This window comes from Leucoraja erinacea, chromosome 20 (assembly GCF_028641065.1).
Source record: "Leucoraja erinacea ecotype New England chromosome 20, Leri_hhj_1, whole genome shotgun sequence".
NCBI classification, from domain to species: domain Eukaryota; kingdom Metazoa; phylum Chordata; class Chondrichthyes; order Rajiformes; family Rajidae; genus Leucoraja; species Leucoraja erinaceus.
The window spans coordinates 405,400-415,384 of record NC_073396.1 but is presented as its reverse complement, the minus strand read 5'-3'; positions in this window follow the sequence as shown (position 1 = coordinate 415,384).

Below are 9,985 nucleotides of genomic sequence, written 5' to 3'. Positions count from 1 at the left end.
ACAAGGTTTTACTGTTTACACAAATGGGCTGCTTTATTTTTTGAGAGGTTGCAAATAGAATTAACATTACAGAATCAAAAGCAAACATCCTTAAGGGGCTGTCCCACTTGGGCGACCTAATTGGCGAGTTCAGGGGAGTTTGAAAAAAAAAATGTCATGTTGAAGACGAGCTACGGCTAACTTCGGGAAAATTGGACACGGAATAGTGGAGAGTGAAGACGACCTCCTTCGATCTCCTTCGATCTCCCTTTGACCTCCCTTTGACCTCCCTTTGACCTCCCTTCGACTGATGAAGACTATCTACCACTACCCTCAATTACCTACGACTAACATGCCGACCTACTAGGACTAAAAAAATATCGATTTTTTTCACACCTTACACCACCCAATCTCTGTCTCCCTCTCCCCTGACTCTCAGTTTGAAGAAGGGTCTTGACCCGAAACATCACCCATTCCTTCTCTCCGGAGATACTGCCTGTTCTGTTGAGTTACTCCAGCATGTTGTGTCTAGGGAGATTTAATCTTGCAGTTTTACATGGAGTCTAGCTTACCACACTTGGGTCAAGTTTTGCTTTCATGCCAAGAGGTGTACTGCAAATAAATTAATGTATACCTCATTCTTTACAAAACTCACACTTTTTTAGTGCACTAAATAAGTCATTATTGACACTACAAACAATAGAGAATGTTATTACGTTCATAAATCTATTTTTTATTGAGTAAAATGAATTTGCTTGGCATTTCTGAGAAGCATTGCATTCCATGTGGGCTGAAAACATGTGGAATAAATTAGGCTTGAAACTATAAATCATCAATTCTATTGAGAGTCGGTTCCTGCAGTTTAAAGTTGCACATAATATTCTGCAACAATCGTCTAGTTAGTTTGATTTGTTCAATGAATGGTTTTTAAAATTATCTTTATTTTTCTTTTAAAAATGTCAAGAAACTATTCTTTGGTTATTCTACTGCTGCTGTGAAAAGAGTTCAATAATCATGTGCCCTATAAAACCAATGTGAGAGATTGTTTGGAAACAAACCCCACCGTGCCTATGTGCCTGTGCTATTCATTTAGAAACATTTTAATAAAATTGTTTTAATGTACCATAAAACCGCAACATAAAACTCCCAAGACTCTTAAATTATGTCCATCTGCAGTGAAGTACAGTGTACATCTGGCATAGTAAATGTGGACCTGTGTAGGCAGAGTATATTAACTTTGCATATTGTGGTCAATTTTCACACTCACAGTAAAAGGGAACTTTATGGTAGCCTAGATATTGGAAGGAGTAAACATAATCTTACACTGTTGATCATCTGTGTATCGTGGGCAACACTGTATAATTTCTCACAAGCTCATGTAGTATAACGTTTTATATCCAAGATCTTATGTTCAAGGTAAAGGGCGACTTAGTTGGAGACGACTTTGAAGACTATGCTATAAAAATGCAGTCATAACCTCGTTCTAGAGTATCTGGTTTGCCATAGTTTCATTATTATTATTATCTTGATCTCGATTTATTACTTGTTACTCTAATATTCTTTCAATCCATATTTGCGAGCTGACTCATGTTCTTATTGTATTTGACTAAATGCATGTTAGCTGGACTATAAATCACAAAACATGTTGCACAGAGTATGCAACGATCATTCTTACAAAGAGAAACACAGAGCTGTTCAATGAGCACATTGTTCTAGCGTGATATCAGACTCTGGCTTCTGCCCAGCTTGTCGCTGCCATGTCTCCAGGGAGATGAACCAAACAACTTGTATAAATGAGTTTATCTTATTCATTTCCACTGAAGAAGTGTAGGTTTATAGCGTGAATTTGCAAAAGCAAACAAATGTTTTTTGTAAATGTTAAGAAAATCCCAGTAAGCCCTACCTAATTTGTATTCAATAACCCACTTTAAAATGGTTATCATCGCCAATGAGGAAGAATGGAAAATTATTCATGACAAAATTAAGCAGCATTCCACATACTAAAATGGTTAATGATTACATTGTGGATCTCCATGTGGATGTAGTGCAGTCCATCACACAGACCAGCAGCTTTTCCAATCTGCTATAAACTAATGGTGCACAGAAGAGGTCTTGCTCTGGGTCATTTAGCAAGATCCATAGCAATCACCTCATGCCCATAGCGGCTTGGCTCTGCAGGACGCACTGCATATGTTCCTTGGTCCTGGATCTCGTTACTGTCTAGCTGCTGCACTGATGGCAGCCTGACATTAACATCATTTCACTTGTGGTCCCTGAGCAAGAAAATCATTTGTTGCTCAACAGTGCTTGCTCGTAGGAACTTGGCGATGATCTATCTTGAACAGTTGCCGTCATTGCTGTGTGAGTGGTAAGAAGGGTGTCGACCTGAAACGTCACTCATTCCTTCTGTCTGGAGATGCTGCCTGTCCCGCTGAGTTACTTCCAGCAGTAATTAAGTCTAGTTTAGTTTAGAGATAGAGTATGGAAACAGGTCCTTCAGCCCACTGAGTCCGCACCGACCAACAATCGCACCCTACACATTAGGGGCAATTTAACCACTAAACCTGCACGTCTTTGGAATGTGTGAGGAAACTGGAGCACCCGTAGGAAAACCCACGCAGTCACGGGGAGAACGTACAAATTCCGAACAGACATAGTCATGATTGAACCCGGGTCTCTGGCGCTGTAATGATACGATACAATAGAACTTTATTTATCCCAGGAGGGAAATTGATCTGCCAACAGTCATGAAACAGGAAATTAAAGTGATGAGTGCAAGGATTGGGGATGTGCAAAGATTGGGGAGGGGAGTCAGTCTCAGTCTACCCCACGACAGAAGGGAGGGGGGGGGGGGGGGGAGTTGTACACAGTTTGATAGCCACAGGGAAGAAGGATCTCCTGTGGCGTTCTGTGCTGCATTGTGGTGGAACCAGTCTGTTGCTGAAGGTGCTCCTCAGGTTGACCAGTGTGTCATGGAGGAGGTGAGCTGTATTGTCCAGGATGCTCCACAGTTTGAGGAGCTTCCTCCCCTCTAAGACCATCTCCCCATGAATTCAACTCCGCCCCCAGGACAGAGCCGGCCTTCCTGAGGAGTTTGTTGGTCCTGTTGGTGTCCGCAGCCTTCACCCTGCTGCCCCAGCACATGGCAGCAAAGAAGATGGCACTGGCTACCACCAATTGGTAGAACTTCTGCAGCATCCTATAGCAGATGTTGAAGGAGCAGAACCTTCTCAAATAGCACAGGCGGCTCTCTCCCTTCTGGTACCGGGCCTCAGCGTTCCTGGACCAGTCCAGTTTACCGTCCAGGTAAACTCCGAGGTATTTGTGCTCCTTGGTAAACTGCATATCCACACTATAGATGGAGACAGGGAAAGTAATGCAGCAACTCTACTGCTGCGCCACTGTGCCACCTTTAAGTTCACAAGGCAACATGTTGTAGGAGATGAACAGAAAGATGGTGTGTTTAAGAAAGAAACTGCAGATGCTGGAAAAATCGAAGGTAGACAAAAATGCTGGAGAAACTCAGCGGGTGAGGCAGCATCTATGGAGTGAAGGAATAGGTGACATTTTGGGTCGAGACCCTTCTTCAGACTGATGTGGGGGTGGGGGGGATGGGTGGGAAGAAGAAAGGAAGAGGTGGAGACAGTGGGCTGTGGGAGAGCTGGGAAGGGGAGGGGAAGGAGGGAGAAAGCAAGGAAATTGGAGAAGTCAATGTTCATACCGCTGGGGTGTAAACTACCCAAGCAAAATATGAGATGCTGCTCCTCCAAATTGCGGTGGGCCTCACTCTGGCCGTGGAAGAGGCCCAGGACAGAAAGGTCGGATTCAGAATGGGAGGGGGAGTTGAAGTGCTGAGCCACCGGGAGATCAGGTTGGTTTAATGCGAACCGAGCGGAGGTGTTGGGTGAAGCGATCGTCAAGCCTATGCTTGGTCTCACCGATGTAGAGCAGCTGACAAAGATAGTGCATCCTCGTGTGTCTTCTAATCCCGGCCCTTGAAGATGGCACATGTGACCTGAGGGAGCTGGTGCGGTCGGTACACCTTGTGAATGCCACTCTGCTGCCATTGTGTGTCCATACTGTATGGTATGAATGGTCAAGCAGGTGGATGGAGAATCAGTCCTGCAGGCTGCTTTGAACAGAATAGCATAGGAAGGAACTGCAGATGCTGGTTTACACCGAAGATAGACACAAAATGCTGGAGTAACTCAGCGGGACAAGCAGCATCTCTGGAGAGAAGGAATGGGTGACGTTTCAAAGAAGGGTCTCGGCTTGAAACATCACCCATTCCTTCTCTCCAGAGATGCTGCCTGTCTCGCTGAGTTACTCCAGCATTTTGTGTCTGTCTTGAACTGAATAGCGTTGGTTGCTCACTTGTAGTTCAGGCTGAACCATCCTTCAAACACTGGCCCCTTTGTTATAATCACTAAATTGTTAGCTGCAGAAAATGAGAACATTCAGCCCCCCCCACCCCTCACATGCAAGTCCATTGAAGGAGACAACAGTATTGGTCTCATTTCCACAACTTGGTCTTATCTGAGACATGTGATGACACAGAATCGGCTATTTGGCCATTTGTTGCCATCCTTTTGATTATTTTTGCCATTAGCCTGTAGCAAGGGACAAGTTACAGTTGTCATTCAACCAACCAACATAGTAGGGTTGTGGGTCGGAGCCCAGGCCTTGTGGGTCGATGGAGCCTGCGGCTGGGGCCCGGGTCAGTGCGTACGGACCCGGTGGCGATGGTGCCGACCGACAGACGGGGACGGACACGTGGAAGTGTGGACGGCGCTGCCCGGGGAAGGAGGACCGGCGGCATGGGGGGGGGGGGGGGGGGAGGTTGCCATGAGGGGGGGTGGGAAGAACAATGGGGGACTGGCGAGATTACTTTGTCACCGACCTTTATGGGCGATTACCTTAGGTATGCAAGCATGTGACAATAAAGTATTCAATTCAACTTATCTTTTGGATGTGAGATGAAACCAGAGCAGGTTGTGGGAGCCCACACTGTCACCGAGAGAACATGCAATCACTGCATGGACTGCACCGGGTGAAATTCAGCCCTGCATCCAGGAGGCTCGAGGGGCTGAATGGCCTCCTCCTGCACCTATTGTCTATTGTGTGTCTCACCTGCACAGACTGCTGTGGCACAGTGTGCTGCCCTTTCCCATCACCTTCCAATTAGTTTTGAAGTGTGTTTTACCCCTCCTTTTACTTTTGAGACTATTATGAACTGAATCATCAGCTGAAAACAAAAGATTGCAGCAAAAAATATCATGAAAGTTGTGCATTTGAAAAGTAATTGGAACTGGAGATCCATCTTCCACATTGCTCTGTTGAAATAATAATTCCAGCAGCATTGATGTGGTTTCTAAAAAATATAGAACTCAAAATAACCTGGAGCCGATGAACCTGTTACAAATGGGCTTGAAGGTAGGAAGTAAGTATACATTTAATTGTTTATTCAAGTGCACATTCAGCTAAAAACCAAGGTGGTTTGTCTATAATCTTTACGTCTACAATGACATTGTCCAGGATGACATTTATCATCTTGAGCATTTGAATATTTAACGATGCTTGCACTAATCTAATCTCTTGGTCTTATTTAGCAGAGCTGGCTGCTTTAACAGGTTCTGGGTATTCTGCTTCCAAGTTTAAAATCCTTTGCATTCCAAGCAGTTCTATCGTGACCAGTTCAAACAGCCCAGTCCCGTTCCTCTCCAGATGGATGCCAAGATCCTTGATTCATTTAGACAGCTAGCTCTGGCTCATTGTCAATTGGCAAATAGCACACCTGAGCCTTGATCTGAGACCACACTTATAATGCTAATATGTTGAGCTGAAAGAACAGGTCATGTCACATCGAGTGACTTTTCACCACTAATTTCAAATTTTATTTTACGTATTTTTGTCCTTTACCATTCAGACAATCAATAAGCTCTGTCTAAAGCCATTTATCAGATATAATTATAAATAGGTGCTTTCACATTATAGTTTCTGGAAATAAAAATAAGAATTCCATTTTTTTTAAATGATCAGTTAACATTGAATTGTAGGTTTAATATTTATATGTTGCTCCCAGTATGAGCTGAGTTTGATAACAAATGACATTTTATGCATTGTATATTTATTAATTTGGTGTTATGGTAAAATAATTTAAATTCTACGTGGGGTTTTCGTGATTTAATTTAACCTAATAACCTCTCTGCTCTCTCACAGATAATCAGTCAACAATTCCAGTAGCAAAACACAGCTAATACGATGTGTTCTCACCAGAAACAATATTGGTCAAAGGAATCGGAAAAACAACTGATGGGGTAAAATGAAAGTCTAGTTTAGTTTAGTTTAGATTATACTATGGAAACAGGCCCTTCGGCCCACCGAGTACATGCTGACCATCGATCACCCGTTCATACTTGTTCTACACTTTCTCATTCACTCCCTACACGTTACAGAGGCCAATTAATCCATAAAGCCACACGTCTTTGGGGTGTGGGAGGAAACCGGAGCCATGCCGGTCACAGGGAAAATGTGCAAACTCCACACAGAAAGCATCCAAGGTCAGGATGGAACCCGAATCTTTGGTACTGTGAGGCAGTGACTCTACCAGCTATGTCAATTGGATTAAAGTTAAACGGATGTTAGTATAGGAAAAACAACACTGAGTCCATTTTGTCTATGATGTCTCTTTCCCACAAGCACCCAATCACATAGAAACATAGAAATTAGGTGCAGGAGTAGGCCATTCGGCCCTTCCAGCCTGCACCGCCATTCAATATGATCATGGCTGATCATCCAACTCAGTATCCCGTACCTGCCTTCTCTCCATACCCCCTGATCCCCTTAGCCACAAGCACCCAATCACAAAGTTATCCAGAAGTATTAAAATGTTAAACAGAATACAAACATCATTAAACTCCCAATGCTCTTTTGATTAGACTTCCTTCCACCGATGGTCCAAGTCATTTAGGACCATTCATTTTTATATTAAGTTTAACAACAAGCTGAGTTGTGGTTGTAGGTTAAAGTCATAGTTACATCAGATGTCCTGCTTTTGGTGTGCACTGAAAATTACAACAAGTAAAATCTTCAAACATCTTTAATGAGTAAAGTTGAGTATATGAAATTAATATAGCTCTGCAAGTGTATATATTTTATAACATTCTGTTCTACTGAAGATTAGTGGTCTGTTTGCCACTTGGTGGTGCTATGACAAAGTGCAAAGTACTATGGTACGTTTAAGAAAGAACTACAGATGCTGGAAAATTCGAAGGTAGACAAAAATGCAGAAGAAACTCAGCGGGTGAGGCAGCATCTATGGAGAGAATGAATAGGCGAGGTTTTGGGTCGAGACCCTTCTTCAGATTCGGTGACGTTTGGGGTCGAGGCCCTTCTTGATGAAGGTACAATCATTAGTAGATGACTGCATCAGCGCCAGTTTATCTGAGTTTGTTGCATGGTGAATCTGATAAACCAATCTCCAAACTATAACTGAGAGTTAGCATTAATGTTTCACATCAGCAGCACCTCAACAACCTGACAATGCCAATTATTTAATTTAGCATCAGTTGAATATTGTGCCACTTTGACAGTTTCTGGTGTTCATCTCTTCATATCTGTGCTTTCTGACTACTGAGGGTCTCAGTTTTATGTGATCAGTTGAAACATATAAGATTGTTAAGGGCTTGGACACGCTAGAGGCAGAAAACATGTTCCCGATGTTGGGGGAGTCCAGAACTAGATTCAGATTCAGATTCAGATTCAATTTTAATTGTCATTGTCAGTGTACAGTACAGAGACAACAAAATGCATTTAGCATCTCCCTGGAAGAGCCACATAGCAAACGATTTGAATAAATAATAATAAGTGTCCGGGGGGGGGGTGGTGATTGGCAGTCACCGAGGTACGTTGTTGAGTAGAGTGACAGCCGCCGGAAAGAAGCTGTTCCTCGACCTGCTGGTTCGGCAACGGAGAGACATGTAGCGCCTCCCGGATGGTAGGAGGGTAAACAGTCCATGATTGGGGTGAGGGCAGTCCTTGGCGATGCTGAGCGCCCTCCGCAGACAGCGCTTGCTTTGGACAGACTCAATGGAGGGGAGCGAGGAACCGGTGATGCGTTGGGCAATTTTCACCACCCTCTACAATGCCTTCCGGTCGGAGACAGAGCAGTTGCCATACCATACAGTGATGCAGTTGGTAAGGATGCTCTCGATGGTGCAGTGGTAGAAGTTCACCAGGATCTGAGGAGACAGATGGACCTTCTTCAGTCTCCTCAGGAACAAGAGACGCTGATGAGCCTTCTTGATCAGAGTAGAGGTATTGTGGGTCCAAGAGAGGTCATCGGAGATGTTGACTCCCAGGAACCTGAATCTAGAAACACGTTCCACCTCCGTCCCGTTAATGTGGATGGGGGTGTGCGTGCCGCCTCTGGACTTCCTGAAGTCTACAATGAGCTCCTTGGTCTTCTTGGAGTCAGGGGCCACAGTTTAAGAATAAGGAGTAAGCCATTTAGAACGGAGATGAGGAAACATTTTTTCTCACAAAGAGTTGTGAGTCTGTGGAATTCCCTGCCTCAGAAGGAAGCCGGTTCTCTGGATACATTCAAGAGAGAGCTGGATAGTGCTCTTAAAGATAGCGGAGTCAGGGGATATGGGGAGAAGGCAGGAACGGGGCACTGATTGGGGATGATCAGCCATGATCACATTGAATGGTGATGCTGGCTCGAAGGGCCAAATGGCCTACTCCTGCACCTATTGTCTATTGTCTAACCAGATTCAATAAGCACAGAATAGAAATCTAAAATGCATGGAGTGGTCATTTAACGTTGTGTGATTTTTGACGGCACGGAGAATGGCCAGTTTCTCCTGACTGATGTTTCCTGATATTGGAGAGAGAGCTGGAGGCCAGATCAGTGGCTGCCCACCTGCTTTTCGCTTGATGCAACAACTGTGCATCAGAAGAAGGCAGAGACCACGCATGCTTGTTTGATCACACTTCAGACATTCCTCTTATATTAAACAGAGCCAGCTCAGTCTGTCAGATTGTTTGTAGTTCTCCTCAAAAATTGTCTGATTATTCTAATGTACGATATATTTCATTTGCAGTCCCATTAATTACAAGCAAATTTACGACAAGGTGATAGATTGCAGGTGGTAGAAATAAAACAGATCACAGACCACAAATAAATAATTCCCAGAGTTGACCTCTGGTTTGAAAAGAGCCAGATGGACAAATGAGAACACAAAGCAGTACTTTTCATTAAACATTCCTCCAATTGAAAACAGGCCCTTTAATGGAGGTGACCAATCTGCAAGGACTGGAAGGCAAACATATCCAGTCAACTTATTTATAACATTTGAATTTATTTTTTAAAGGATAAACCCAATGCAAGTTTTTGAAAACAATAATGATGAAACATTCTCTGTATAATTGCTTTTGGTGTTACCAAATCCTTTTAGTAAAGGTTCGCGATTCATCTATCACAGTGAATCATTTCACCCCAACAACCTCCTTTACGAAATAAATAGAACTAGCCCTGATCTTTGAAACAACCTTCAATGGACGTAAGGTTACACGACCAGGCTTTGCTCACACATTAACATGAAAAGCAAGAAAAATAAAGGAACTAGGACAGAATAAATTCATTATATTGCACGTATAACAACAAAGCCAAAATGCTGAACTTAAATTGAAAACATTGTATTTAAAATGATTAAAGTTATGAGTATGCATTAATAAAGGAAAAGAGCACATTTCAGCAATACACTCATGAAGTAAAGGCTTCATTTAATATCTATCCTTCTGGTCAGATTCCTTTTCCTAATTGATTGCTGGCTCCAGCATGAAGTCATCTGGTGGTATGACCAGCTTCACCTCTCAGTAAAGGTCAGATCTGTGTGTGTGTGTGTGTATATATAGAATGCATGATTCACACCAGCTTCCTTGTGGAGAGGATACCTTCATCCTTTTACACGTTTCACTGCTTTTCCAGAATTCTTATATTTCT